The sequence below is a fragment of the Rhinopithecus roxellana genome, chromosome 7, assembly GCF_007565055.1.
Source record: "Rhinopithecus roxellana isolate Shanxi Qingling chromosome 7, ASM756505v1, whole genome shotgun sequence".
Lineage (NCBI taxonomy): Eukaryota > Metazoa > Chordata > Mammalia > Primates > Cercopithecidae > Rhinopithecus > Rhinopithecus roxellana.
In genome coordinates, this window is record NC_044555.1 from 65,636,288 (window position 1) to 65,663,799 (window position 27,512).

At 56.1% G+C, this 27,512-nt stretch overlaps 1 protein-coding gene across 4 annotated transcripts in view; it reads right to left on the reverse strand.

Moving 5' to 3' along the window:
- BCOR (BCL6 corepressor) overlaps nt 1-26,905 on the reverse strand; it is a 130,847-nt gene extending 103,942 nt beyond the window's left edge. For 2 of the 4 annotated variants that reach the window (XM_030934001.1, XM_030934005.1), the window contains exon 1: nt 26,573-26,853. The gene's annotated coding sequence lies outside the window, so the exon portion shown is untranslated. Of the gene's footprint in view, nt 1-26,572 lie in introns of all 4 variants that reach the window. The other 2 variants (XM_030934012.1, XM_030934010.1) reach the window with 1 other exon arrangement.
- Between the last annotated feature and the right edge of the window lie 607 nt (nt 26,906-27,512).

Sequence of the window (27,512 nt, forward strand, 5' to 3'; positions counted from 1 at the left end):
TTTTCCTGGAATGAACAGAAGTTGCCAGCAGAGTTGTTCCTGGAGCCCCTCCGGGACTGTCACTACCTCTTGGTGTAAGACAGGGAGGACCATGGCTTTCTGCCGGGAGGATCCTCTGGCTAGTACTCGAGCCTTGGATTCTGGCACGAAGCCTCACTGTTCCGTTAAGACTTTACCTCCCTTCCCACGTCTCGAAGAAAAACACCCCCTGGAACTGCTGGGGTGAACTCGAAGCCTGAGGCCAGGGTCAGCTGTGGGACCGGTCCCCACCACCAACAAGTTGCTGGCCGACATAACAGCTGTGGGAGGGGGAGGGGAACGGCAGGCAGCCACGACTGAACGGTTGCGATCTAGAAAATTCAACAAGAGGCCGCAGCGGTGGCGGCGGCGGCGGCTCCAATTAGCTGAGCCAACTGGGGAGGCAGAGAGCGAGACGGCGGCCCCGCCGATCGTGCCCCGGGCGAGCAGGCAGGCGGGGGCGCGGGGCCTCGGAGCTGCCCCGGCGGCCCTCGCTCGGCCCCTCCCGCGGGCTCTCGGAGCGCGCCTGGTGTTTACACACTGTCCTTTCGACATGGGATCAAGTTTCAGGCCGCGCAGGAGGCGCCAGGGGCCGGCCACAGGCCCAGGAGAGGGGAAGAGGTGGAGCGGGATCTAAGGCAGCGCTGCGACGAGAAGGCCTGGCGCTCGTGGGCAAAGCTAGTGCAGCGGTCCCCACGGGGTGGGGCGGAGAGAAATCCACTGGGCAGGGTGGGTAGGGGCTAGTGGGGTTGCAGGGGGTTATCCGGAGGGAGAAATACCTCCAAGTCACGAGAGTATTTGTCTTTCGCTCACTCGGGCCGGGGAATTTAGTCCTGCAAGGGGACGGGCGGGGGAGGGGGTAGGCTCAGAACCCAGGCGCTTCGACAGCCCCGAGAGTCCCTTCTGCGCTCTTCACCCCTTCCCACCTCGTCCCTTTGATATACTACCCGATCCAGGCCATTGTTACGGGGAGGGGTATGTGGGCCGAAGGAACTCGAGGTTGGAGACCTGGAGCTTCCCAGCGCGCCCTGGCCCTGGCGCTGTGGAAGCATTGGGTGGAGTGCTGGAGGGCTCGCCGCTGCGCATCTCCTCTGAGCTGGCAGCCAGAGGGTGCCCCACGCTGTCAAGCGGCGGCGGGTGAGCTTCCAGCAGCACAGGCACACTGTAAACAGCCGCGTGCACGCCCTCCCCGCCCGGCCTGGGAACCTCACCCAAACACCACGCCGCTTTCTCTCCGGCTACCGGGCGAGGCTTTTGTGGCCAAGCCTAGGGGAAGGGGGTCCCCACCCTACCCCCTGGGCCCGGGCCGGGGAGCAAGCGTTCTGAACCTGCAGGAGTGCGGGGTGCTGCGGGGCGGGGAGGGAGTCAGCGCCTGCCCCCTCCTCACTGAATGTCTGCTTTGTTCCGGAAAACAAGAGAAGCATTAGGCGGCTACCCCCGGGGAAACACAAAACTCTTTTTGAATCTCGGGAAGGGCAGTTGACTGCGTTAGGGAGGTCCCGAGACAGAATGAGGAAGGGAAAAGCCGAGAGGGCGGGAGAAGACAGGTAGACTTCTGCGGGAGGCCGATGGTCAAAGTGGGGGGTAAAACCGCTCAGGGTGACTGGGCTGGAGATCCAGGAACCCGACTCGGCGCGAAGGTGCCGCGCGAGTTCCAGCGAGCAGCCTGCCCGGCCAAGTGGCGCCTGCCCAGCCGGCGGCCGTGCCAGCTTCCTGCCCTGCCCAGGACCGCGGAGCAGTCGGGGACGCCGCCGCAGGCTGGCTCAGAATCGCAGGACGACAGCGGCGGGGGGAGGGGGTAGCCAGGCCGCAAGTAAACTCCGACTAGAGCTTTCTGCACATCTCCGCCCTAGATGGGGGCCCGGACCCCGGGTCTGTGAGGCGTCGGCTTTGGCCTTCCAACCTGGGGGTGCGCGGGGAAGCAAAGGCCCAGGGGGCACCCCCACCCTCGCTCGAGGCCCGAGGGTGGAGGACAGCCGAGATGTCTTTGGTCTTGTTTGATGACCGCTTGGCGGATCTGCTCCCATCCGGGTTCTGCCGTTCCGAGGGTGCCGGGTCAAGGCTACCCAGGCCGGTCTGAGCAGGCAAGTGGATGAGCAAAAGCAAATCTGTCGCTCCTCCGACCGCCACCCCTAACTTAGCCCTTCCCGCATCCAAGGAAGGGGAGGGCACCCAAGCTCTACCCCACCCCCCGCGGGGCGCTCCCTCTGCCTCGGAAGCTGAGACTGAGAGCGAGGGTTTTCCCCCTTCCCCTGGGCTCGCTGGGTTTCTAACTTCCTCTAAACCTCCCTCCTCGCTCCGAAAAGCCCCGAGGAGAGGAGCTGAGAGGAAGCACGCCGCTAGTGTGCAAAATGAAGACCATGTGTGAGGACGGCGGCATGAGAGTGCAGCTGCGGGGGTTGGGGGTGGCAAAGGCCCCCGCGCGGCCGGAGGCTCGGGGCCGCAGCAGCCAGTGCCTCTGCTCTGCCTTGGGGACTCGGAGCCGCAGCGAGAGGCAGTGGAGAGGCAGGGCTGGCCTCGTGGCGGGAGGCGAGGAGGGGGTGCTAGGGCTGCCGCGCCGTGGGGGGCAGGGGGCGGGGACGCAGCCCCGGCTTCCTGGGCCGCAGCTGCGACCGAGGGCGCAAGAGCAGATCGTGCTCTGCGGCGGCGGCGGCGGCGGCTCGGGCCCGCCGCGCTCGCAGCTGAGAATCAACAAAGGGAGGCGGCGGGCGAGCGGGGGAGGGGCGCCACCGAACGTTCGCTGGCTGCTGTGGAATAATAAAAAATAATTAATAATGATAATAAGAAAAATCCCCCGGCTTTCATGGCTCTGGGTTTCCGTGTGGCTGCAGCGGGAAGCGCGCTGTCCTTGAGGCGGCCTCTCTCGCCTGGCCTGCCCGCCCCTCCCCCTCCTCGCCCCCTCCCCTCCCCAGGAACCGGGAAGAGAAAGGTCTGCAGCTGACAAATATTATCCATTCTCCCCATCGATCGCCGAGTGTACAGATGTGAGCGCTTGATGTGCCCGCGGAGCGGCGGATCCTCCCTGCTCGCTCGCTCTCGCCCAGGCTCCGCTCGCCGTCCCCCTCCTCCCCCTTTGTTCTCCTCCCCTTTCCCTCTCTTTAAATAGATTTCAGGGCGCTGCCTGTTGGAGAGCAGCTGGCGATCTCTCCCGAGAGAGGGAGCGAGCGAAGCCCGAGGTGCCCTGTCACCAGCCTCCCCTCCCCCACCCCGGCTTTTCGCTACGTTCCCCCCCACCCCACCTTTCTCCAGTTTCCAAAATAGGAAACACCGGGAACACCCACGTCCACTGCATCGCGAGTCTCTGGGAGCCTTTGGACCCCTCGTGCTGTTCCTTGTGTCTGTCTGGGCAGAGGAAGGGGAGTGCAGGGAGGGGACCCAGGGCCGCGGCAGAAGAGCCAAGGGTCCGGATCTTTCCCTGGCAGCAGCAGGGACGCAGCCTGGGTCACGCTAAAAGGGTACAGTTTACCCATTACGGAAAGTCGGCGGAGACGGCCCTTTTATTCCTCTTCTGCAGATGGCAGATTAAGCCGGCAGCGCCCGGCCTCAAAGGGACCGGCTGCTCGGGAAAGGGTTAACCCGTTGGCCGGTAATCGTGGACACGCGCGCACGCACACACACGCACGCGCGCGCGCGTCCTCCCCGCCTGCCCGAGCGCCCGCCGCGGCCCGCAGTGCGCCCGGGGCTGGGGGAGTAGCTGCGGGGGGGGTGGGCCGGAGGAGGGGCGGGGCGGGCTTAACCAGGCCGCTCGACTGAGCCGGGGCCACCTCGCCGTCTGTCATTTAAATGATTGTCCTCCGCTCCGCTCAGTGCGGTCAGTACGGGCTGTTAACAGGCAGTTGCAATCAGTTTCCGAAAGGTCAGCCAAGGTCCTCCGGCTCTCGCAGACGGAAGGCATTACGAAACCGCTTTTGTATCTGCAGGCACTTTAGAAAAAGAGGCGAGAAGGGGCGCACCGCAGTGCCGCGGGTGCTGTGACCGGGGGAGAGGGTCGGGGGCTGCGGGGCGGAAGAGTCCGCACCCCCGCGGCCAGGGTCAGGCGGCGTGGATATCACCCGCGGAGTGACCCAGGGCCTCCAGGTTTCGGTGGGGAAGCAGGAAGGGGGTGGGGAGCAGGCGGCAAGGGAAGGAGGAGTGGGAGGAAGTGGGAGAGGCGTCCTGGCTCCTCGCCTCACCCGGCCAACAGCCCACACCCGGACCCAGACGGGAGCGGGCGGTCTTGGGCGCGAGGAGACCCCACTCGGACTCCCAGGCCCTCCTGGCGCCTGGAAGTAGGGAGGGGGTGTGTCGGGGGGGAATGCCCTCGCCGAGCAAGCGACTCCCAGCGCGGCGTCTGAAGACGCCGCTGCCTCCGCCGCTAGAAGTCGTCCATCAGCAACCAGTCCAACCTGCCAGTGATAATGTGCGATCAACACCAAATCACCCCCGCCAGGCGCGATCCATCATCGCAGCGCGCCGCGGGCCCGCGTGAGGCTGACTCGCGGCTGGGGTGGGGGGGGCGCGGAGCAGGAGGCGGTCGCCCAGCAGACCCGGACTCTCCGCGCACCTCGCTGCCTCTCCTGGAGGCCTGCACCCAGGCGCTCATAACTCTCCAAGTTTCCCAGCTACAGAGCGAAAACCCAGTGGCTCCGAGTTCCCGGGCACAGGTCACTTAGGAGTCCGCGCGTCCTCCGCGCCCTGCTATCGTGGTCACACCCTGCAAAGCCATCCCAGCCTCGGAGCTGCCCTACCCATCCCCTCCCCCTCCTCCGAGAAACCGTGGCTGGCAGGAAATTAATATTTAATATCGTGAAATTGATTAAAGGGCTGGAAGCCGGCGATGGGTTGGGGGGAAGGGTAGGGACTCCTAGCGTAATTAAAGATCTGAGAGTCGTGGCCGTTCCTTGTCGGCCCTGGCCGCACGTGGCCTTTGTGAAGCCGAGACCGGGTCGGATTGGGCTGAGCCTGGCAAGCCGGGGTCAGGAGCCCGTGCAGCCTAGGTTCTGGCCCGCGCGGCCGGGTTTTTTTTGGGGGAGTGGGCGAAGGGCTGGGGCAGCACAGCAGCGGATGGGCCTTAGGGCACCCGGGGCTGCGCGCAGAGCCACTCTTCCCCTGCCTGCCTGCACCGTGGCCCGAGGGTCGGATGCTAAAGCTGTTTGCTTGCTCGTACGGCGCAGAAGCGCCTTTACTGACCAGGTGGCCTTAAGGGCGCACCGCCTGCCCCCACAACCCCCCTTCTGCAGCCTCACTTTGGGCCTCGCTTCGAGGTGCCTCCCCAACCCCTGACAGGGGTCTTCTGGGCCCCCCACGCAGCCCTTCGAGAAGGGAGAGTCAGGTTCACCTTTCTCCCTGCAACTTGGAAATCCTTGGGCTGAGGCGGCCCGGGGCCCCCCGCCGGTTCTCTCCTGTCCAGGCCCCACCCTGGTCCGCTCACGCCTGGGGCAGCTTAACTCGTTCAGCTGCGCTGCAGATGGGGCCTGCTGCTCGAAGCCGCTGTCTCCAAGGAGTCGTCACCGAACCAGCTCGGCCAGCCGCCTGTCCTGCCGTTTAAGGTTACCGCGCCTCCCGGGAGGGGCATCGGGACTGGACCGGGCAGGAGGTGGGTGCAGCTGAGGCTCCCTGGCCACCCGAGCTAGCGCTAGGAGAGGAATTCGGTGTGCAAAAGGTCAGCGGTAACCCGTTGGCCCTGGCTACAGTTTAGAAGTCGAATGGTTGGCTTGGTGGTGGGGTTACCCCAGCTCACGGAGGCCTGGCTCCAAAGGGCTGCTTTGAACTTTTTCTTGGATCTGATTTTTTAGTGAAGCACTCTGAAAAGTACCAAGTGTGCAGAGGGGAGAAAACACAAAACACATCAAGCTGCGTCCTTGGCCCTAATCAGGGGAGCAGAAAGGCCCTCCAGACTCCAGGCCCGCTGTGGGGAAGGTCAGGACCACAGAGGATTAGGCCCAGTCTTGGGTTTATTGCTATACTTGAACAAAGTGCCGGGGGCTGCCTAAACTGGAGCAAGAGAGAGGTAATTGAAAGAAGGCCTGCACAAGGAAGTAAAGGCTGGTGTGGCTGCTGCCCAGGGTAGGTGGAGGAAGTGTTTTCCATAAGAATAACAAGCTGGTGCAAATGTCATGCAGAAAGACTATTTCACCAAAACAAAACCAAAAAGTTCACATTCTGCCTCTCAAGCTGAGCTGATAAACAACATGCAAACTTTGGATGGAACCTTGAACCAGTGGGAGGTGTCAACCCCGTTTACAAAGGGTAATGGAGAAGCGTTTCTGGGTACTTCTCTGTTTCTACCATTGTGATTCTACCTGCATCAGCTGCTCCCTTTGGGGGCCCTTCTGACCTCCCAATCTGAGCTCAGCGGGAGATCACTCAGAATGCACCGCATTCATCAATGCCATTTCTGGTAAATTGGACCTCAGGTTTTGGAGTGTCCTAGGAGGCAGGCAGCCTACACAGCGCGCATACCGATGTCACAGCAAATGTGAGGAACCGCACACATTCTGTAGCCTTTACTAGAGAATACCCTGGATTTCACAACCAGAAGTAGCAGATTTTCCAAGACATTCCTGATTTCAAGAGCTTTGAGCCCTGTGTCTTTACGGGGCGTGAAGCCCACCTGCAGTTACTAATATCGTCGAATTGCGCACCAGAGGTGTCCCAGGGCTGGAGGAAATGGCTTGGGTGTGGGGCTGGCACCCAGTGGTCCCCTCTGGTCCCCTGTCCACCATGTCTAGCCAGGCGGCCATCCTCCAGGCCGTCCCGATCCCAGCCAGGGCCCGTCCAGGTAGGGTTCCGGGCAGGGGGCCTGTCAGGACGAAGTGGCAGGACCGGGCCCTCGGGGTCCCCGTGAGTAAAGGAGGACACAGCGCCCGGAGACACAGCGCACTCCCCGGCTGACACTGGGCTGCCGCCGCCTCTCCCCCGGACGCGGGCGGCTGCGCGCCGGCCGCCATCTTGGCCGGGCTGCGCAGGAGGCGCTGCCCCCGGCGGTGGGACCGCGGAGCCGCAGGCCCGGCCGGGGCTGCCGCGCGGATGTTCCCGGGCTGCCGGGGGGCGCTCCCTCTCCAGGGCCCCCCTCCCCGCTGCAGGCCACGCTGACCCCAGGTCGGGGGCGATAGGGCGGCCGTCCCTGGTGAAAGCGTGGCCTGTAGTGTCGCCCCTCCCCGAAACGCTGGAACGGATCTTAATCCTGAGAAGCAACCTCTGGTTCCCGGACTCCCGCGACTGTCAACGTGTTATCGCCTCTCCCGCGCACCCCAGAATTCTGTGCCCAGCGGCAACCTGCGGAGGCAGCTGGGGGTGGGGGGCGAGGCCTACCCACCGTTCATAGGGCGCTCTTGGGGCCAGAGAGGATTTGAGAGTCACCACGGTTTAGGGCTCCTGATTGGAGAAGACTGGAACTTTTTTTTTGTCCACTTTTTGAATTTAACATGCATTTATGGAGAGCTTGCTAAGGGCGAGGCGCTGTGTTAGGACCTAGGGGGATCCAAAAGTACAGAAGTGAATTTTTTAAAGACACCTCTGGCCCTCTCAAGTAATTTACAATCTAGTTGGAAAGGCAGACTTGTAAATGACTGAACACAAATAAAAGGCACCGTGAGGTGAACGTAAATAAAGGGCATGAATCTTGCAGTAAACGGTCTGGGTAAAGGCCAATTATTTTTAAAATAACCTTTATTTCTAAAAATGTAGAATCTGTTCGGCGGGGGGAGGGGAGGGTAAAAATACTGAATATTTCCAGGGTTCCCGGGGCTAACAGTCATTACTTCAGAAAGGTTGTTGTTTAGGAAAAATGATGAAAGTTTATTTCAGCTAAGCAAAATATCAAATATCAGAAACTCTGGATTCATTTCTCAGCTCTTGACATTAGCTGGGTGGGAGAGACACAATTTTCCACCAAAACCATTTGAAATCAGTAAAAACTCCCACAGCATTTCATAAAAGTTTCAGAAAACAAAACTAAATGGAAGACTGGAAACTTTTTGAAAAAGGTTTCAGATTTAAAGAAAATAGGGATAAAAAAACACAAAACAAAAAAAGATCAGCCCATTTGCAGATGGTCTTCAAGATTTGGACATGCAGAAAATTGTCCTGAGATTAATTGTACAGAGGTTGGAAAGTATGAGGAAAGTATTCATAGGTCAAAGAAAATTAGGCAAATATAAAAATGAGGCAATTACTAACTCCAGGAAAAAGAAAATCTTACAAGAAAGGAACTGCAATCACTGAAGCTCATTTGGCTCAGCAATGAATGATATATATGTGATTACAAAGTAAACACTGGATATGAATTTAGTAAGACACTGTGCTCTAGTGCTATGGTAAGAATGGAGAAGGGAAAGTATGGTACAGAGATCTGAAATCCCCCTCCACGATCAGATGGTTGACATGGATTACTTTTTCTTTTTTTGTTTTTGAGACAGAGTCTCACTCTGTCACCCAGGCTGGACTGGAGTGCAGTGGCGCGATCTGGGCTCACTGCAACTTTCACCTCCTGGGTTCAAGCAATTCTCATGCCTCAGACTCCCCAGGTAGCTGGGATTACTGGCGTGCACCACCACACCCAGCTAATTTTTGTATTTTTAGTAGAGACAGGGTTTTGCCATGTTGGCCAGGCTGGTCTCGAACTCCTGACCTGAAGTGATCCACCTGCCTCAACATCCCAAAGTGCTGGGATTACAGGGGTGAGCCACCACACCCAGCCTACTTATTTTTTTCTTTCTTGAGACTGTGTCTTGCTTGGCTGCCCAGGCTGGAGTGCAGTGGTGCGATCATAGCTCACTGCAGCCTTCAATTCCTGGGCTCACACGATCCTCTTGCCTCAGCCTCCCATGTAGCTTTGACTACAAGCATGTACCACCACACCCGGCACCTTTTTTATGTTTTATTGAGACAGAGTCTCACTGTGTTGCCCGGGCTGGTCTCAAACTCCTATCCTCAAGCAGTCCTGCCTCCACGTCAGTCTTTCAAAATGCTAGCATTGTAAGCATGAGCCACCTCACCCAGCTGGCATGAATTACTTGAAAGAAGGCCACATCTATGTATTATTTAGAAATATGGGCCGGGCACGGTGGCTCACGCCTGTAATCCCAGCTCTCAGGGAGGCAGAGGCGGGAGGATAGCTTGAGCCCAGGAGTTCGAGACCTGCCTGGGTAATATAGCGAGACCCCGTTCTCCACAAAAAGGAAAAAAAAAAAAAAAAAAGGCTGAAATATGATGGTGATAGTATCTACCAGAAGAAACAGGTAAAGAGGGAGGTGCCCACAGGGGACTGCTTTTTTGTACCAGGCCTTTACATACTATTTGGCTTCATAAACTTTGGGCAAGTGTGACTTTGTAAAGAAATACAGGCCAGGCACAGTGGCTCATGCCTGTAACCCCAGCACTTTGGGAGGCCACGGTGGAGGGATCACTTAGGCTCAGGAGTCCAAAACCAGCTTAGGCAACATGGTGAGACCCATCTCTAATAAAAATACAAAACTTAGTCAGGTGTGGTGGTGCACACTTATGGTCCCAGCTACTCGGGAGGCTGACATGGGAGGATTGCTTGAGCCCGGGAGGCAGAGGTTGCAGTGAGTTGAGATCACACCAGTGCTCTCCAGCCTGGGTGACAGACCGAGACCCTGTCTCAAAAGAAAAAAAAAAAAAATCAGTCACTCAACAAAAAGAAGGCTCCCAAAGACCTCCTCAACCAGCCCATTACTGACACTAGAAAAGCTCCTTTTTGGAGTTAATTTTGATTGGAATTTCTTCAGATGATCCTCTACTTTTTTTTTTTTTTCCTCTCTCTTTTTTTTTTTTTAGATGGGTCTTGCTCTCTCGCCCAGGCTGGAGTACAGTGGCACAATCTCGGCTTACTGCAACCTCCACCTCCCAGGTTCAAGCAATTCTCCTGCCTCAGCCTCCTGAGTAGCTGGGACTACAGGCACACTCCGCCTCACCTGGCTAATTTTTTTTGTATTTTAGTAGAGACAGGGTTTCACCATGTTGCCCAGGCTGATCGTGAACTCCTGAGCTCATGCAGTCTGCCCACCTTGGCCTCCCAAAGTGTTGGGATTACAGGTGTGAGCCACCGCACTTGGCCCTTTTTTTTTTTTTTTTGAGACAGGGTCTCACTCTGTTGCCCAGGTCGAAGTGCAGTGGTGCGATCTGGGCTCACTGCAGCCTTGACCTCTCGCTCTCCGGCTGGAGCGATTCTCCCACCTCAGCCTCCAGAGTAGCTGCACCACAGGTTCATGCTACCATGCCCGGCTAATTTTTTGTTTGTTTTTTGGGGTTTTTTGGTTTTTGTTTCTTTGTTTTTGGGGTTTTTTTTGAAACATCATCTCACTCTGTCGCCCAGGCTGGAGTGCAGTGGCACGATCTTGGCTGGCTGCAACCTCCACCTCCCAGGTTCAAGCGATTCTCCTGCCTCGGCCTCCTGAGTAGCTGGGATTACAGGTGCGTGCCACCATGCCCGGCTAATTTTTGTATTTTTAGTAGAGACGGGGTTTCACCATGTTGGTCAGGCTGGTCTGGAACCCCTGACCTCGTGATCCGCCCGCCTCAGCCTCCCAAAGTGCTGGGATTACAGGCGTGAGCCACCGCGCCTGGCCAATTTTTGTATTTTTTGGTAGTGAAGGGGTTTTGTTATGTTGCCCTGGCTGGTCTCAAAGTCCTGCACTCAAACAATCTGCCCACCTGGCCTCCCAAAGTGCTAGGATTACAGGTGTGAGCTACCAAGCCAGGCCGATTCTCCACTTTTTTTTTTTTTGAGACAGAGTCTCACTCTGTCGCCCAGGCTGGAGTGCAGTGGTCCAATCTCGGCTCACTGCAAGCTCCTGCCCCAGCCTCCTGAGTAGCTGGAACTACAGGCGCCCACCATCACGCCCAGCTAATTTTTTGTGTTTATTTAGTAGAGATGGGGTTTCACTGTGTTAGCCTGGATGGTCTGGATGGCCTGACCTCGTGATCCACCCACCTCGGCCTCCCAAAGTGCTGGGATTACAGGCGTGTAATCGTGCCCGGCCGATTCTCCACTTCTTAATGCAATTTATCCTCATCCATCACACATTAGTGTGAATTTTAGTTCACAGGTAGCCTATAAGGATGTCAAACTCTATTGTACTAGCTGTTAGGTTTTTTTCTTTTTTTTTGAGACGGAGTTTCGCTCTTGTTGCCCAGGCTGGAGTGCAATGGTGCGATCTCGGCTCACCACAACCTCCGCCTTCCGGGTTCAAGAGATTCTCCTGCCTCAGCCTCCTGAGTAGTTAGGATTACAAGCACGCACCACCACACGCAACTAATTTTGTATTTTTGGTAGAGACGGGGTTTCACCATGTTGGTCAGGCTGGTCTCGAACTCCCAACCTCAGGTGATCCGCCTGCCTCGGCCTCCCAAAGTGCTGGAATTACAGGCGTGAGCCACCGCACCCAGCCCTGTTAGGGTCTTACACTCAAACACCTACGCTAAGTACATAACAGTCTGCACTGAACAGCATGCCTTAAAATCTTCATATTCATAAATCAAAGAAACTCCCTTTGATTTATGAAACAAAAAACAAATCCCACCTTGCTGGCTAAACAAGACACATAAGTAGGGTGACACTCCTGTCCTTCTCCCACCCATACTCCAAATAAAGCCTAGGAGGGACCCAATAACTTATGAACCAGTACCTGCAGATGAGAGGTAACAAAACAAAGAGGGTGTATATAGGCCTACTGCGCCAACATGCTGGGTCAACACTGGCTTGGCCCAATCTTAGGCTGATCCATTGTGCTCCCAAGAGACCCTTTTAACCTGTCTGTCCTGTGTCACCTTCTCTTTTCTTCTGGATCAGAGACAGAATCTCTTTCTCTTTTGCCCTGAGAACAGAGTTGCCAGTAGCCTAGTCTATGTTTTGGCTGGGGACCTTTGTGCAATACACAAACTGTACAATGTAATACAGTGGCCCTGCCTGAGAAGCCAGCTTATTTCAAGGGCCACCCCCTGAATGTCGCTTAGTTCTGACCCACCTGCTGGATCTGGGTTTCTTTGTTTGCAACTCCCAGGATAGGAGTTGGCCCTGCAGACCCAAAATCACCTCAAGGGAGGCTAGGGTGAACCAGATACATTCTGGGAAGTTGCGCTGAGGTCAGGAAAGGGGCAGGTGTGGCAGAGTTCACTCAGGTGTATTACACTAATTCAGGGCTCCAATCTGCATTGAGATCTAAAATCTGAACGTCATGCCCCCAAAGTCTTGCTGAAAATGAAATCTTCAGGAGGGAAGAGGAAAGCAGGCCAGAGGGTACACATGCCTTTTGGATTTTCAAAAATGGGAAAATGATGAGATTTTGGATTTAGCGAAGATGTGTCATGTTAAGGGAGCCACAGAAAATAATAACTGCCAATTCCCAAGCAAAACGAAATCATGTTTTCCACCACGTTTCTATCTCTGTCTCCTAGTCGAACCACAATAAAATAGCAGATCAAATAGCAGATCAAAGGCAGAGGCAAATACAATTATGTTGCCTGTGAAACCCCTAGCATGAAATTAGAAGTCAAACTCTCCATTCAGGGGTTAGAGACAAGGATAATGGGAACCTGGGGCCCTAGAGATGTACCCAGGCCCTTTCAGTCACAACACCATCCATGCTGGATATTTAAAACCACACCTCGGGGAGGGCACAAATAGTAAGTATTAATTTTTTTTTTCCCATACACACTTCAGGAAATGCATTGACTACATTCCTAGCTTTGTACCATATAAAGATAGCTGTACACTGGTGGTAGAGGGGGAGGTGGCTTGTAAGGCAATAGTGAAAATAATGTTGTTGGGAGCGATGAAGGGTTACCAGATCTTCCCCAAGACAGTAGGCTAAGGATGGCGGCCGATAGAATGCTAATCTTTTACCTGCTTCCCTTTCAATGCAGAAGAGCCTGAAACCCATCTGATCCCATCACTCAGTTCTCCCTCAGTCCTTCCCACACTGGACAAGATCATAGAGACAGCTGTCTCGATATATTTTCTATTTTTCCTAAAATCCATATTTGCTTTATAGGCTCTATTACTTTTACCATGGCCTAATTTTAGCTGAGTCCCCCTGCTCCCCATATAATTTATGAGGCCTCTTGAGGGTAGCAACCCCTATTACAATGTAGACTAGTTTAGAGCCACTGCTAATTAAGCTTAGCTCTCAAAGGTGCCTGGTATGGCTTCCCCTACCACTTTCCCACCTCCCACCCCCACCCCGCCATGGACACAAGTTCTTTGACACTCCTCCCAAGTGAGAAGTAGGGTCTCTGTCCCTTCCCCTTGAATCTGGATGGGTTTGTGACCACAATCACAACCAATGAATGTAGACTTCAAGGGTGGATTAGAAAAGGTGATGCAGCCGGCCAGGCACGGTGGATCACACCTGTAATCCCAGCACTTTGGAGGCCGAGGCGGGCAGATCACCTGAGGTCAGGAGTTTGAGACCAGCCTGACCAACATGCTGAAACCTCGTCTCTACTAAGAATACAAAAATTAGCCAGGCATCGTGGTGTGTGCCTGTAATCCCAGCTACTCAGGAGGCTGAGGCAGGAGAATCTCTTGAACCCGGAAGGCGGAGGTTGCAGTGAGCTGAGATGGTGCCACTGCACTCCAGCCTGGGCAACAGAGCAAGACTCCGTCTTGGGGCGGGGGTGGGGAAGGTGATGCAGCTTTCACCTTATTTACTGCAATGCCGGTTTTCTGGAGCCCTGAGCTGCCGATTTGTAACTTAAAGTTCTACTACCCTTAAGGCGAAGGCACTATACTGTGAGGAAGCCCATGCCACATGGAGAACCCTGTGGTCATGCTATGGGACACGGCTGAGGTCCCAGCCAACAGCCAGACATGCAAGTGAAGATGCCTCCGGATGCTTCCAGCCTCCAGCTGTTGAGTCTTTCCACCAAATTCTGGACCCACAGATTCCAGGAGCAGAATTAAATTGCTTCTGAGCTCCCTTGCAGCTGACATGCTATAGGGGAGATCAATTTCATAACATATTGCTAAATCCATGGAATAAGGTGAACTGGGTTAAAAACAAAAGCTTCATGGGCAGGAATTTTCTTTTTTTTAAGGAAATTTCTGATCATAACCCAAATCCCTCACCTTTAATAACTCAATGTCTTGTTCTTTCTGAAATCCCTGTAGGACAGTGACCTGTGTCTTCCTCAAATCTGATCTCACATTTTCCCTGAAAGATCTGGGTAAAGGACCCTAACTGTTGTCCCCTCCTGACCTACATTGGCTGCACAAGGGAGCCAGTTCCCTAGGCAGGAAAGGAGAGGGGCAAAGCATTTCCACCAGGCTGGATTTGCTCTCCCTTCTCTTGTCTTCTTTTCTCTCTTGTTTTTCTTGCCTCTCCTGGAAGGTGCTCATCTCAAGGATAGGGAGGGATGAATTATCAAGAAGTGTAAGCTTACTTCAGTTTCTTCCCAATTCCCCCACAAATCCCACACCTTTTCATTCTGACCCCAACTACCAGACTTGTGTCACACACCAAATGCATGAGCTTCCATTCACAAAGCTAGGAATGGGCAGCAGTGCAGCTGGCCTCTGTCCCCCACCCTTTCCTCCTTCTCTGAGCCAGGCACTCACAGGCCCCTGATGCCCAGGCGGCCCACGGACCCTGACCCTCAGGCTGCCCTCCTGGGGAAGTGCCAAGCTCAGGGAGACCGGAGGAGGGGCTGCAAGACATCTGGAATGTGATGGACCGAGGAGGAGAATGGGGAGAGCCCAGGTCTTACCCCTACTCTCAAACAAGCAGAGCAGCCAGGGAACAGGCAGAAATGATAAAGCAGCTTGCAATGGGGAGAAAACCAGGCTACATTGTGTGGGGTGGGGTGGGGGGTGAGAGGTAGGGAGCTACTGAGCAGACCAGAAGGAACAGCAAAGAGATGCAGGCAACCCCCCTCCCCCTCCCCGCCCTGCCAAATGCCAGAGGATGAACCCGCCAAAAATAAAATACAGCCATGATTACTGGAGCAGAGGTCAAGGCTGAAGGAGCAGTTCTCCTCTTGACCACAGAAAGCCAGCACCAACTGGGATTATCTGCCAGCCACTCATCTCCAGCAGCCTGGCCCGCAGTGCACAACTAGGTCCCAGCCACAACCAGCCCTGTGCAGGAGAGTCCAAGGGTCTAGGACCTGCCCCTTCCCCAGAGCCTGAGACCAAGGCTGGCATGTCTTCCCAAGTTCACAGCTTTGGGGCTACTTGCCCTGTTGGACAGTGCAGTGGGGTCCTGTGGCTTCAATTCACACAGTTTAGAAGCAATTCCTTCTTCTGATCCAAATCCCAGTCCAGACCTGTGCCTAGCTAGGGTGTAACACAAACCTTCCTACTTATAATTCAAACAATATCAGCCCAAATCCTCTCTTCACTCCTTCCAGAGCAAGGGCATGAGATTATCTATCTATCTATCTATCTATCTATCTATCTATCTATCTATCTATCTATCTATCTGTCTGTCTAGTTTTGCTTTGTTTTGTTTGAGAGAGAGTCTCACTCTGTCACTTAATGGCATAATCTCAGCTCACTGCAGCCTCGACCTCCTGGGCTCAAGCGATCCTCCCACCTCTGCCTCCAGAGTAGCTGGGATTACAGGCCCGAGCCACCACACCTAGCTGGGGCACAGTATTTATTGAAAACTTTATTATCATCTTCCTGGTACTTCACCTGCAACTACTTCATCGAATCTTTCTCCAATCTTTTGATGTAGGCATTCTCATATCCATTTTGCAGATAAGGAAACTGAGGCTCAGATAGGCTACACAACCACTGGGGGCAGAGCTCCCATCTTAAGCCTAGATGTGTCTTGATTCAGAGTTTTCCATCATAGCTTGTGATCTCCCATTTTGATTACTTATTTTGTGCCAGGTCCTGGGCTGGGCCTGCAGAGGTGAATAAGATAGTCCCTCCCCTTGGGGAGTTCACAGTTTAGTAAGGGAGACAGATTGCAACACAGTGGGACAGCAGCTCTGACCTCTGAATTTGGGTTGGTGGCAGTACCATGGGAGCCTTTCTGAATATCTCCATCATCACTGCCCCTTCACCCCGGCTCTATTTCCTAGCCCCTCTGGTTCCTTCTCACAGGCTGCTCCTTCTTGTCCTTCCTTAAGATAGGCACTAGCTGCTGGCTTCCTTCCCATGCCTTTCTTTCCTCCTGTTAACGAGGTCTGCACCCACACACCTGGCAGGAATCTTGGCACCCTACCTGCTTGGAGAGGCTGCCTTAGTTGAGTAGATTTCGTTGGCTTCTGGGGCCCCAGGGTAGAGGCTAGACCCTGACTGCAGCCCCAGGCTGGCTCAGCTGGGAAATGGGCACAGGGGCCCCAACGCTGAGCAGGCTGGTTAGGCCCTCGAAAGGCTTTTATTGAAGCCTGTTAAAGGGCTTTGGGCTTCCTCTGATGAAAGGCGCTTAAGTGCATCTGGTTGTGATTACAGGGGAGGAGAAAGCCAGGCGGTCTCTGGGGGGTTGGACCAGTCATCTGGCTCTGCCTTCCTCAGGGCAGAGCTGGCTGCTGGTGAGGCCAGGAGGCCAGGTGTGGGGGCAGGCAGGAAGCAGGACCAGTACAAAACTCTCCAACTCTCCGAGGCTCCTGACCCCAGCCTCTGGCTTTGTCAGGCTGGACTCCCAGAAACAGCATCGTGGCTCAGAAGTGCCAGGCTCCTTTGAGAAAATCAAGTTCAGAGTGGCTGCTGACCACCCCTGACCCACAGCTCTTCACTGATCTCCACCTCCCTGCATCTCCAAAATATCCTTCCAAGAACCCCTGACCCTCCATCTACCTTCTCCACTGCTCTTCTCCCTCGGAGAAAGTTAAAATAAGCTTTTGCCACAAGGGTTTCTGAAAGTGATAAAAACTAAGGAAATGCAGACTTTCAAAAGTTAAAAAACCTCAACGTTTGCTTTTTCCTTTTCAACTAGCCAGGTATTGTTTCCCGTAAAACAGACATCGTTAAGGATGTTTCACGTCACTGTAACTGACAACCATGCTGAATTAAGGGAAGAGATTAATATGAACATAACGTGTCTGCCCTGGAACGTCATCGGGCAGTCCCAGGCCACTCTGTGCCCGGCACCTGTCCCTGCGCAAAACTCCACGTGGGCACAAAACGCTCTGGGGAGGGAAGGATCGGATGGGTTAAACACAGTCCGCGGTTCTAGAAACGAAAATACATTTTCTTATTCCCGCCCTGATTTAATCCTGCTGCGTGTTATTATTGTCAAGTCTCTTCGCACCACTGTTTCTAAAAAGAAAACCCGTGGGTCTGCGCGGCCCTCCGCCGCCTGCTCGGCTTTTATTGTGCACGCAGCTTGGTCTGCGTGGATCCAGCACGTCGTGACCGCCTCGCAGGCGCGCACGGACACCCTCGGATTGGCATTTCGATAAGAGCTGGGCGAATTGTCTCTGCGGCGACACCCACACAGATAATAAAGGGCCACGGACTCCTGGCCAACCCTCCTCCCAACCCATAATTAGAGATGACCTTTACGAAAGGCAATTAAAATATGGTAATGATCGATGGGCTCGCCTGTTTCAAAAAAGGAAAATACACAGGTGTTGGCTTCAGGAGGCTCCACCTGGCCGGGCCGGTGGAGCTCATGAATGAACTCTTTCTCCTGGGAAGCTTCGATTCCCCGCTACCTACGCTAGCGCTGTCGCCTCTTCTCCCTTTCCCCTCCCCCACCAGAGCTCTGGCAGCCAGGAGCTTGCTGGCGGCGGCGGGGCTTTGTCATCGGAACGCACACACAGACACGCACACGCGCGCACCCGGCCACCACGGGACCGCGGCGGCCGCGTCCTTCCTCGCTGCGCTTCCTTCCCTGCCTCCTCTTTTAAAGAGCTCCTCCAGACCCTTTCTTCCGTCCTTTATATGTGCGGTCCTTTGCATAGAGGAGCTCAGGAAGCATTTTAGGGGGGCCTTCCGCGGAGCGCCGGACAGCTCCTGGGAGGGAGAAATCAGGACTCTACACGCGCGGAGAGGACGCGTGGGCAGCCGGGTTTTGTTTTGTCTCTTGCCTCTGCCGGGAGGGCGGAGAAGCCTCGGCCGAGCTTGGGCCCACTGGCGAACTGGCGGCGGCAAACACCCGCCTCCCAGCCTAAGTGGAACCTGAAACTCCGGACTTGGTCCGGGTGGGGCACAAAGCCACGTGGAGGGTCTCCCAGTCCACAAGTGGCTCTCCCCACACAGACAAATGTGCAGTGTCATTATGGTGGCTCCTGTTGCTCGAGGCCTCGGGGGTGCTCCGGCGGTGCAAGCACACCTCACCTCTACAAGGCACGGAGGGCGAGAGGGGGTCCCAGGGGAAGGGGCCCCCCGGGGGGCTGCCTGGAAGAGACGCCACATCGGGCCTTCCCGCACCCCCGGCTGCCTTCCTGGACCGCGAGCACGGAGCCAGGGCGGCCTCTCGCCTTTCATTACAGGGCCTACGAAAGCAGCAGCCCAGGCAAATATGTAGCTATTAAAATTAATCGCCCCGCGTTGTCAGCTGAACATAATGCAAATTATTTATGGGCTGTCTGCGCAATATTTATCATCTTGCAGGCTCCAGGCGCTTCGTGCCTCCTGGCCTCCCCCGCCCGCCCTGGCCCGCGCAGGGCGAAGCTGCGCGCATGCTGCGGCGGCCCGGGGGCTCTGGGAACCCGAATGGGGTTCCAAGGGTGAGGCCGTGCGTCAGGCCGTCTTCCAGGCCGAGGGCCTCACTTTAGTTTCTGCCATTCAGTACACATCTGTCGGAGGCCTACTACGTTCAAAATTAGGAGGTCCGCGAAATCAGGGGACGAAAACCAATTTGGAGAAATCTGAACCAAACAGACGAGCTCGGGCTCGAGGGGCGATCCAGGCAGAAGCTCCTCAGCTGCCCAAGAATTTTCTCTGGCTCAAGTCAGTCCTCCAACCTGGGAAACCCATGTTTGCTAAAGCTGGATTCGCTCTAGGAGAAACCGGGAGCATCTGATGTGCTCAACGGATTCGAGTACAACGCTGTCGACTGGAACAGGAATTCGGTGTCCTTCGAGCCTCAAAACTTGTTTGCTGATCGCAGATAACAGATTAACTAATTGTCGAAATCGGCCAACCATTTAGTTTATCACTGTTGGGGGCCCCTTGGTATTCGCTGCACTTTTTATATGTAAAAACAGTCTTGGTACCTCCTAAACGGCTTTTGTGTAGCTTTTGTTTCTCTTTCAAATACGGTGTTTTAAAAAACAGCAGCAACACGCCACCCCACCCCCTCTTCAACCAAGCCTTCTGGTTTTAAAAAAACAAAAACAAAAACCAGGAGAAATAATCTATAGGACAATCCCCCCCTACTGGTCGGCGCTGGCGTTGGGGCTTTTTACGCAGATCGAGTCGCCCAGGGCTGCGGAGGTAAACAGGCTTTCTGCACCGCTGCTAAATGAATCACGAGGGGGAAGAACCGAGACTGCGGGGCGAGGGAGGCCTCGGGATCTGGGCCGGGAGCCAGGGCGGGGAGGGCGCTGCACGAGGGGCAGCGGCGTGGAGGCGGGACCAGGGTTAACCCTGGTCCAAGGCCCCAAGGCCAGGGAAGGGAGAGGAAGGCCGGTGGGCGGTCCAGCCGGAGGCCCCTGCTCGCTATCTGCGAGGCAGGGTGAACGCGCAGCCTGTGCCTCCATCCCCAGCGCGCCTGGGCACCACCTGGTGCCGGTCACGCTGCGTGAGCCCATCTGCGGGGAAGGAGGTCAGGAGGCACCCCCTCCCACACAGTTTTAACAACTCCAGGCCTTCAAGACGCAGTAGCAGGCCTGGGTCTTCTGATGTTCATTTAAAGCAGAATGATCGCCTTTCTTCACTGTCCCCATCCCAGACGCCAACACCACCTCGTACCTAGCAGACCAAGCCTGAGTCAAGACCGCCTTCGGTCCTGGGATTGGGGGAGTGGCTACCAAAGGGCATCTCCTATCCAGACTAACAGAAGGGGATATTCCAGGAAGCTACTATGAATTTATATTCTTCTTCTTCCGGTTTTCTTTTTCTTTTTTTTTTTTTTTGAGACGGAGTTTAGCTCTTTTGCCCAGGCTGGAGTGAAGTGGCACGATCTCGGCTCACTGCAACCTCCGCCCCCCAGGTTCAAGTAATTCTCCTGCCTCAGCCTCCCCAGTAGCTGGGATTACAGGCGCCCGCCACCTTGCCCGGCTAATTTTTTGTATTTTTAGTAGAGACGGGGTTTCGCCACGTTGTCCAGGCTGGTCTCGAACTCCTGACCTCATGTGATCCACCCGCCTCGCCTCCCAAAGTGCTATGATTACAAGCGTGAACCACCGCGCCCGGCCTTATTCTTAAAAATGTGATTTGACTCAATTTAAAGCCCCCTTTCTTCCCCATTAACCCCCAGTTTTTGACAGATTTTTCTTAGAACATTTCAAAGATTCTCTCATTACTTCAGAAACTTATCTTGAAATGATGTAAAAGAAGGTTAAAAATATTAGGTTGCTTTTGGGTTCCCTTTATCTCGAACATTGTTGTGTAGATTTGAGAAAGGGCTGATTTTTTACTTTGTTTTCTAATCAGCAAGTCACTGGTTTTTCTACCTAAGAGAGATCGAACATTGACCACAGTGAAGCGGAAGGGTTGAGCGGCATTTACAAAGTGCCTTCACATTTTGGTCCTCAGAAACCCATCCCAGGGGGGCAGAGTAGGTGTTACTGTTCTGATTTTACAGATGAAGAGACTGGCCACTCGCCCCCACAAATTTCTGGAAGCTAGTCTTCCTCACTAAACTGGAGCCAGAAGCCAGGTGAAGCCTGCCTGCTCTTGCCTACACCCTCCTTCCTCCAGGTCAATGTCATTTAGAATATATTGCATCCTTTTCTGGGATCTGTCTGCTAGGACCCGGGCCACCCTCCTGCTGGAGGCAGCCCCGACAGCCCATATTTTAGGCAGCTCTTTCCACAGCCTGCAAACCTCACGGATTGTCTCTTACAACTGTCTGTTTACTCACTTCCCTCCACCCAGTCAATTCCGACTCCAGACCCCGGAGGACAAATTTAAAGTGTTTCTGCAGACAGACCCTCTGGCCGTGCCGGAAGTGTTTTATGGACCTGTGAGCCGAGTTAATCCCAGGAGGCGCGGCTGGATTAGTCCCGGGTGTGGGTGGGGAATTCATGTGTTTAGGTTTAATCCCCATGTTGGGGGGGGGTGGGTAAGGAGAATGGGGGTCGGGTGGCTTCAGCAATGTGTGCCCCCTCCCCATTAAACTCCGAGATTTGAGCTAGAGCGGATGGAAACCGAGGCATGCAGCTCTCGACACCCGGCCAGGCGTGGAATAGGGGGGCAGGGAGCGCCCCGCGTGGGTGCACCCTAGGAAACCAGTGCTTACATGGCGATCGAGACCAGAGCGCAGTTGTGTGTGGGTTTTCCCCAGGTTTTTATTCTTCCAGCCCTGTGGAAAGGAGGAGAGCCGCAACCCGGGGAGAGAGCCGGAAAGAAACACTTAATCACCGGCGTCTCGCTGCTCGTCACGCGAAGATGGCAGCGGCTCCCCTGGGTTTCAAGGTTCCGGGAAAGGCGTGTGTTCTGCCTGGAGGCGCACGGACTGATGCGCTCTCTCCCTCGGCTCCAGGGCCAGCTCGGGCTCACAGAGCCTCTCTCAACACCGGCAAGTGCAGCCGGGCCGCCCAGCCCCCAGGCCAGCCTGGCCCCCTCCGGGCCCCGGGTTGGCGAGGGCAGCTGGGCGTCTGCGCTGCCCAGCCCAGCCGCGGATCCATGGGGTTTCGCGAGCTTAAAGGCCTGAGGGAGTGGGGACACCCACACCGGCCCGCGGCACGCAGGGGAGTCAAGCTGCGGCCAATGCAAGACAAGCCGGAGGTTCAGCCACCTTCGCGGGAGAGGGGATTTACCGCCACCCTCATCCACGCGCAGGCCCCACCGCCCGGCCCTTCCCTATGATCCCCGGGCCATTGCGAAACACGGAGCGAACAGGTCCTCGCCAGCAGCCGTCACTTCTCGGGAAGATGGGAACCCACAAGCCTGACTGTGCTTCCCAAGGGTACTAGCGTGCGCGCAGACCTTGGGGGGAAAGAGGGCAGCGTGGTCTCCCCGACCCGGACTCTTCCCTGGCGCAGCACACAACCGCCACGGGCTTCCGAAGCGCCCGAGCGGGGAGGAGGAAGGAAAAGCGGAGGCCCGGGAGGCGGGCTGCGCGCTTGGAAGCCGTTTGTGTTTGTGTGTCTGCGCGCGCGCCCCGGCCGGACGGGTGTTGAGGGCAGAGTGATCGTGAGCAACCCGGAACCAGCAGTCCCAACCTGGACTGAGGAACTGGGCTCTCCAATCCTGGGCCGTGGGGCTCCATGCCTCGGGCTGGCGGGGCAAGCGGCGGGGAGCCTGGAGCTTCGGAGCCGCCGCCGGGCATCTAGCCAGCTCCGCCGGAGGAGCCCTGAGGCGCGTCGGGAGCCAGGGGACTGGTGTGAACCAACCGCCCCCGCAAGCGGACGTTTAGCTCCGGCACCCGGGAGCACTGACACTAGGCGATAAGGAGTTCCTCGGCAATCGGCTGTCCCCAGTCCCCAGTCCCCTCCGGCGGACGTGACCGCCGGATGCTATGCGGCTAGGTGGGCCAGGGGGGCCTTTGCACTGCCTTCCCTGACCTCTTCCTTGCCGCGGAGGAGCCACAGTAACATGCCTCCGTACAACTCTACAGACCTTTGTTTTGCAAAATAAAGGTCAAATGTTGGGCCTTCTGATCTCTTCATATTTTCCTTTGGAAGGCTGGGGTCCAGGCAGTCCTCTCGAAACACCTCCCAAACAGCTTTCATTACAAAACTCAGACAACACAGCCCTCTCTCTCCCTCTGGTTAATCAGGCCCTATCCCAAGCTGTGCGGCTTTGGGCAAACCGCTTAACAGTTCGGAACCTCAGAGTCCTCATGTGTAAAACAAGGCCAATACTAGTATCTACCTCATAGGGTTGTTCTGAGGATAACATGCCTCCATACATAAGGCGCTTAGAACGCTGCCTCCAGTACAATACTACATGCGTTTGTTACTATAATCTGGTACTCCCTTTGGATGGGGAGGGAGTAAAGAACAAGGTCCAGGTTAAAGTTCCTGGAGGTTTACATGGAGCCAGTGGTCTTGGCAGGGTGGAAAGGACACTATTGTATGGCCACTGAAAAGTGAAGGCCAAATGCCCTCAAACTGTCTCCACTAGATCTTCCAGTAAAGGCTTGTGTGTGTGGTGGTGGATAGGAGGGAGAGTCCTCTTTAATGGTGCTCATTTAGACTGGATTAATGGCAAGTTCCGTCAGGGCTCAGGCAACATTACCCACTGTCTCCCTGCAGCCCTGGGGAAGAGCGCTGGTTTCCAGGACCTCCAGCCTACTCTTCCAGGCCACCTTTTTTGATGGCTGAAGGCCACCTCTTTAAATCAGTTCTCCGAGGAGTTGGCCAAAAGCCATGTCCTCTGGGATGTACTTTGGTCTAACACTGGTCCAGGGTTGGCGTATGGCAGGCCTTGTCCCTGGGCTGCTGGCGGGCCACATTTTACTGACGCACAGATGCAAATACCACTTCTGTAGACAGAATCCGTCAGACTTCTAATTTCAAAACGCTTCCCATTACCTTCGAAATGGGGACTCTGGCACAAAGGGGAGGAGTTGCGGCGAATAACAGCCTAAGGAGGCCTCGGCCTCCCCTGCTTGGCCTCTCCAGGGTCACCCATAATTCATTAGGTGAGGCCGCCTTTTCCTTTTCAAAGACAACGCAAATGGCCTTTGCCTTAAGTGGCTACCGGCGTTTGCCTAATCACTGAAATGTGCTGGCAGTGCGCTCTAGCTCTCAGTAGATCCTTATCGGACTATGCGTGCCAAGCTGCCAGCCCCGAGAAAGACAAAGAACACGGGCGCCTCCAGGTTTGCTCCTGAAGCCTCAGGGTCACCTCTGGGGCTTCCCCTTCACAGCCTCCGGCCCCTACAAGCCGCTCCCAGCCAGCCTCCGGAACAAACCCGCAGTCCTATATCAGAATTCCAGTTCTCGAGCGCCACCCGGAGAGTTCACATTTCCCCTCCTCCGAGGCCGCGTGGTGCGCAAGTAAGAGCCTGAGGGCGGCGGCAGCACACGTCTGGGCAGCCCCCTCCCCGCACCCAGCAGCGTGTACACAGGAAAAGAAAAAGCCAAGAGAAAAACGTGGACTGTAAAAGCCAAAACGCAGGACCATCTACTACTAACTACCGACAACCCCAGGCAGGAGTTTGCAAGGTTTAAGCAACCCCCAAATAGAAACTACAACTAAAATAAATCCTCTCTTCGCGTTCTATTAAGGTCCTTGAAGGTGGAACGCAAAGGGGACCCTGTCTCCTGAGGACACAGACTGGCTGCGCCGGTAGTGCTCAGCCCCGCACCTCCTGAGCATATATTTAACACCAGGCAAAGAGCAAGTTTCCTATCTACCGTTTGACCAGTTCTCACAGTATTTCTAATTGACTCAACGTGTATTAGATTGAAACAAAAATGATCTTGGTTGGAATATACATGGGCAACCTGTATTTAGATGGGGTAAGTTCCTGCAGCTGTCTGACCACATTTGTCTGGTTCCTCTGAGAATCCACGTTTTCTAGCCCGGGAAGAGGCAGGCGGCCCTCATGGCTCCTCCTTCGGCGGTTTTCTGGCGAAGCGCCCATCCTCCCCAAGCACCGGGAACGGAGGCCGCCCGCATTAATACTCGCGGGCAGCCTGTTCTAACCTATACTGTCATTTTTTCCATCGGTCGGGATCGGGCTGGGGGTGGGGTGGGGCGGGGACTCTCCTCCGAGGGGCTCTGCACGGATCGTTGGGTTTTCCCCGGCGAACTTAACACGGAGGCAAAAGGGGCAGATGGAAACCAGGCCCCGGCTGGCCCCGCGCGCGTAAGCGCGGCACTCAGCAGCTCGACGCAAAGCCAGGGCTGGATTTTCGCGGCCCGGGCCCGGCGGCCTCCCGGCGCCGGCGCGATTCTCTCTCCTTCGGGCTGAGCAAACGTGGTCGCCTAATTCCGCCCTGGAGACAGCAGCTGTGCGGCGAGAAGGGGAGAAAAAAAAAAAACCGCAACTTTTCCAACAGAAAGTGTGCGCGCAGAGGAGAGGTGAAGGCCCACCCCAATTCTGTGCACGTATCGACACAGCATCTAATCAGTGTCACTGCCAGGAATACGCTTCCGCGGCGGGCGACACCGCCGCCCCCGCCAACCTGCAGGAGGGAGGGGGGATGCAAATGGCGTCTCGCGTCGTCCTAGACTCGGCGCAGCACCCGCTGCCGCGACTCCGAGCAGACGTTGCAGCAAACTGGGGTGCAGCGTCTGGGGACGCGAACGCGCCGGCTGCCCGAGCGATCTCGGGGAAGAGGAACTAGCACCACTCCCTGCTCCGAGGCCGTTCCCCGCCCCCACCTCCGGAAGAGCCGCCCTTCCTCGACTGGGGTGAGGGGCGGGAAACTTTGCAAGAAAACTGTTCCGCGCCTTCCCCGCGTGGCACCTGAGAATAACGTGGGTGGGTTTCCCATCCGAGGCCAGACCACGCGACCCTACTTTTCCAGGCCTCGGACTTGAACCTCGTGGACTATGGGAGGGAGAGTACATTTCGGGCCACTGCGGGGGGCAGGGGGGACACCAAAGTCAGGCGTCCTCAAGGGTTCTGGCAGATGGCCAAGTTTGTGTCCTTTCCCTCCCACGCTGGAGTAGCGCGCGCCACTTTGGGGAAGCGTGAGACTGTTCACCACCGGCCACCAGGCCACCAATGTCTTCCAGGTGGAGCCGATGGTTTCTCTGCAGCACCCCCTCCCGCTTTGCGGTCCCCGCCTGGCTCCCACAGTCCTGGGAGCCCCCAGAGCTAGCCCGCGTCTTCCCTAGCCCGCTCTTCCTGGGGAAGGGGAGGCTGTTTGTGTGGTGTGCAGCCCCGCTCCGGCTCGCACACCCGCGAGCCACCTCGCAGCCCTCCCCGGCCTCGGCCTCACGGATCCCCTCTCGGAGTAGCCCCGCGGGACGCACCCTCCCCCATGCGTAATGGGGCGCCCCTGGGACGCAGGCGGGGATGGCGGTTCCGGTCGTTCCGGGATTTGCGTTCAAGAAGAAAACAAGGCCGGCGACTACAAGAGCAGCGCCTCCATTCTTGGGGTTCAGACGCCCGCGCAGCCTCCGCGTCGGTTCCGCTCTCGCCCAGGGAGCCCGCTTCCGTGTCCCTGCCCCCGCCCCCCCACGATTCCTCGTCCCGCCCGTGCCGCACCACGGGGAGCTCCGAGCGCCCTGGCTCCCACACTGGTCCCTCCATAACTAGCGCGCCTCCCTCGCTCCGGGCTCGGGGAGCCGCTCGCTCCCAGCGCCCAGAGTCAGCCGGTTCCACCTTCGGCTGCGAGAGCCGCCGCCCCGCGCCACCCCCGCCCGGCCCGGCCCTTGTCCCAGCCCGGCTCCCCCGCCAGCTGCGCCGCCACCGCCGCACGTGACCCGCCCCCGTCGCGGCTTCCGCTGAGCTGACTGTGCCGGAGCACAAACAATTTTTGCTCTGACACGGGGTCTCTCGGGGGCCCTGGCGTCCTCTACTCCCAGCTCCCCACCCCACCCCCCCTACCTTCCGGGTAGGAGAACTCAAAACAACTCGCTGACCTTCGGGCCGACCAGCTCCGTCTTCCACTGACTCCGGCATTCCGTTCAAACCCAGCAGCCGCGGCTTCTAAGATTTCACTCCGCGCTGGGCTTGGGGGGAGGGGGCGAGTTCTCCGGGAGGGGGTGTCTCAGATCGAAAGAGCCACTTCACGCTCTTTCCCCTCCTCCGAGGTGAGTTTTTAGACTATCTGGAGGCCTTGGGGAAACGCGAGCAGCCGCGTGCAAAGGAGCCCCCCCCCCCCGCCCCGCCTTCTCCCCGCACATGCAGCCTTGTCTAGTGTGACCCGATTTCCAGGGTCAGCAGCAGAGGGCCTGGCCAGTTTCGGAAATACCACCAAGCGGTGGACTGTGGCACCAGGCAGAGCTGGGGTGGGAGGACTGTGCTAAATAATGGTAGCTCCCACTCCCATGGTCTGTGCTAAGTTCTTCACAAGCCCTCAAACTTTACAGAGTGAGAAACTGAGGCATAGGGAAAGGTCAATCGTGTAAAACTGGGTAAAGCTCAGTTACTCAGCTAGGTAAGTGACTTAGGATTTGAACCCAAGTCTCCTGAGTTCAGGATGGCTAAACATGCTGTAAGTATGTTACAGTGCATACCTTGGTATCAATAGTACAAACCTGTCTACAAAACCCAGTGTTTGCTTGAGGGCTGTATGTTTGGTGTGTAACATTGTGGCTGGCATATAGTAGGCACTCAATAAATATTTGTGGAATGAATGGGTGTCAGAATAAATGATTGACAGAATCATTGATGACAAGTGATGAGAGAAAACAGCCCTAACCATTGTTCTTCCTAAGAGGAATAAAAACCTCTAGCTCTTTTTTGAGTGTTTGCAGGTAACAGGAAACTCTTATTCAAAAATGTATTAACCGCCTACCCCTATCCGCTAGCCAACCATCCTGGTAGTCATTTGAACTTGCTGGGGACACATAGCCAAAG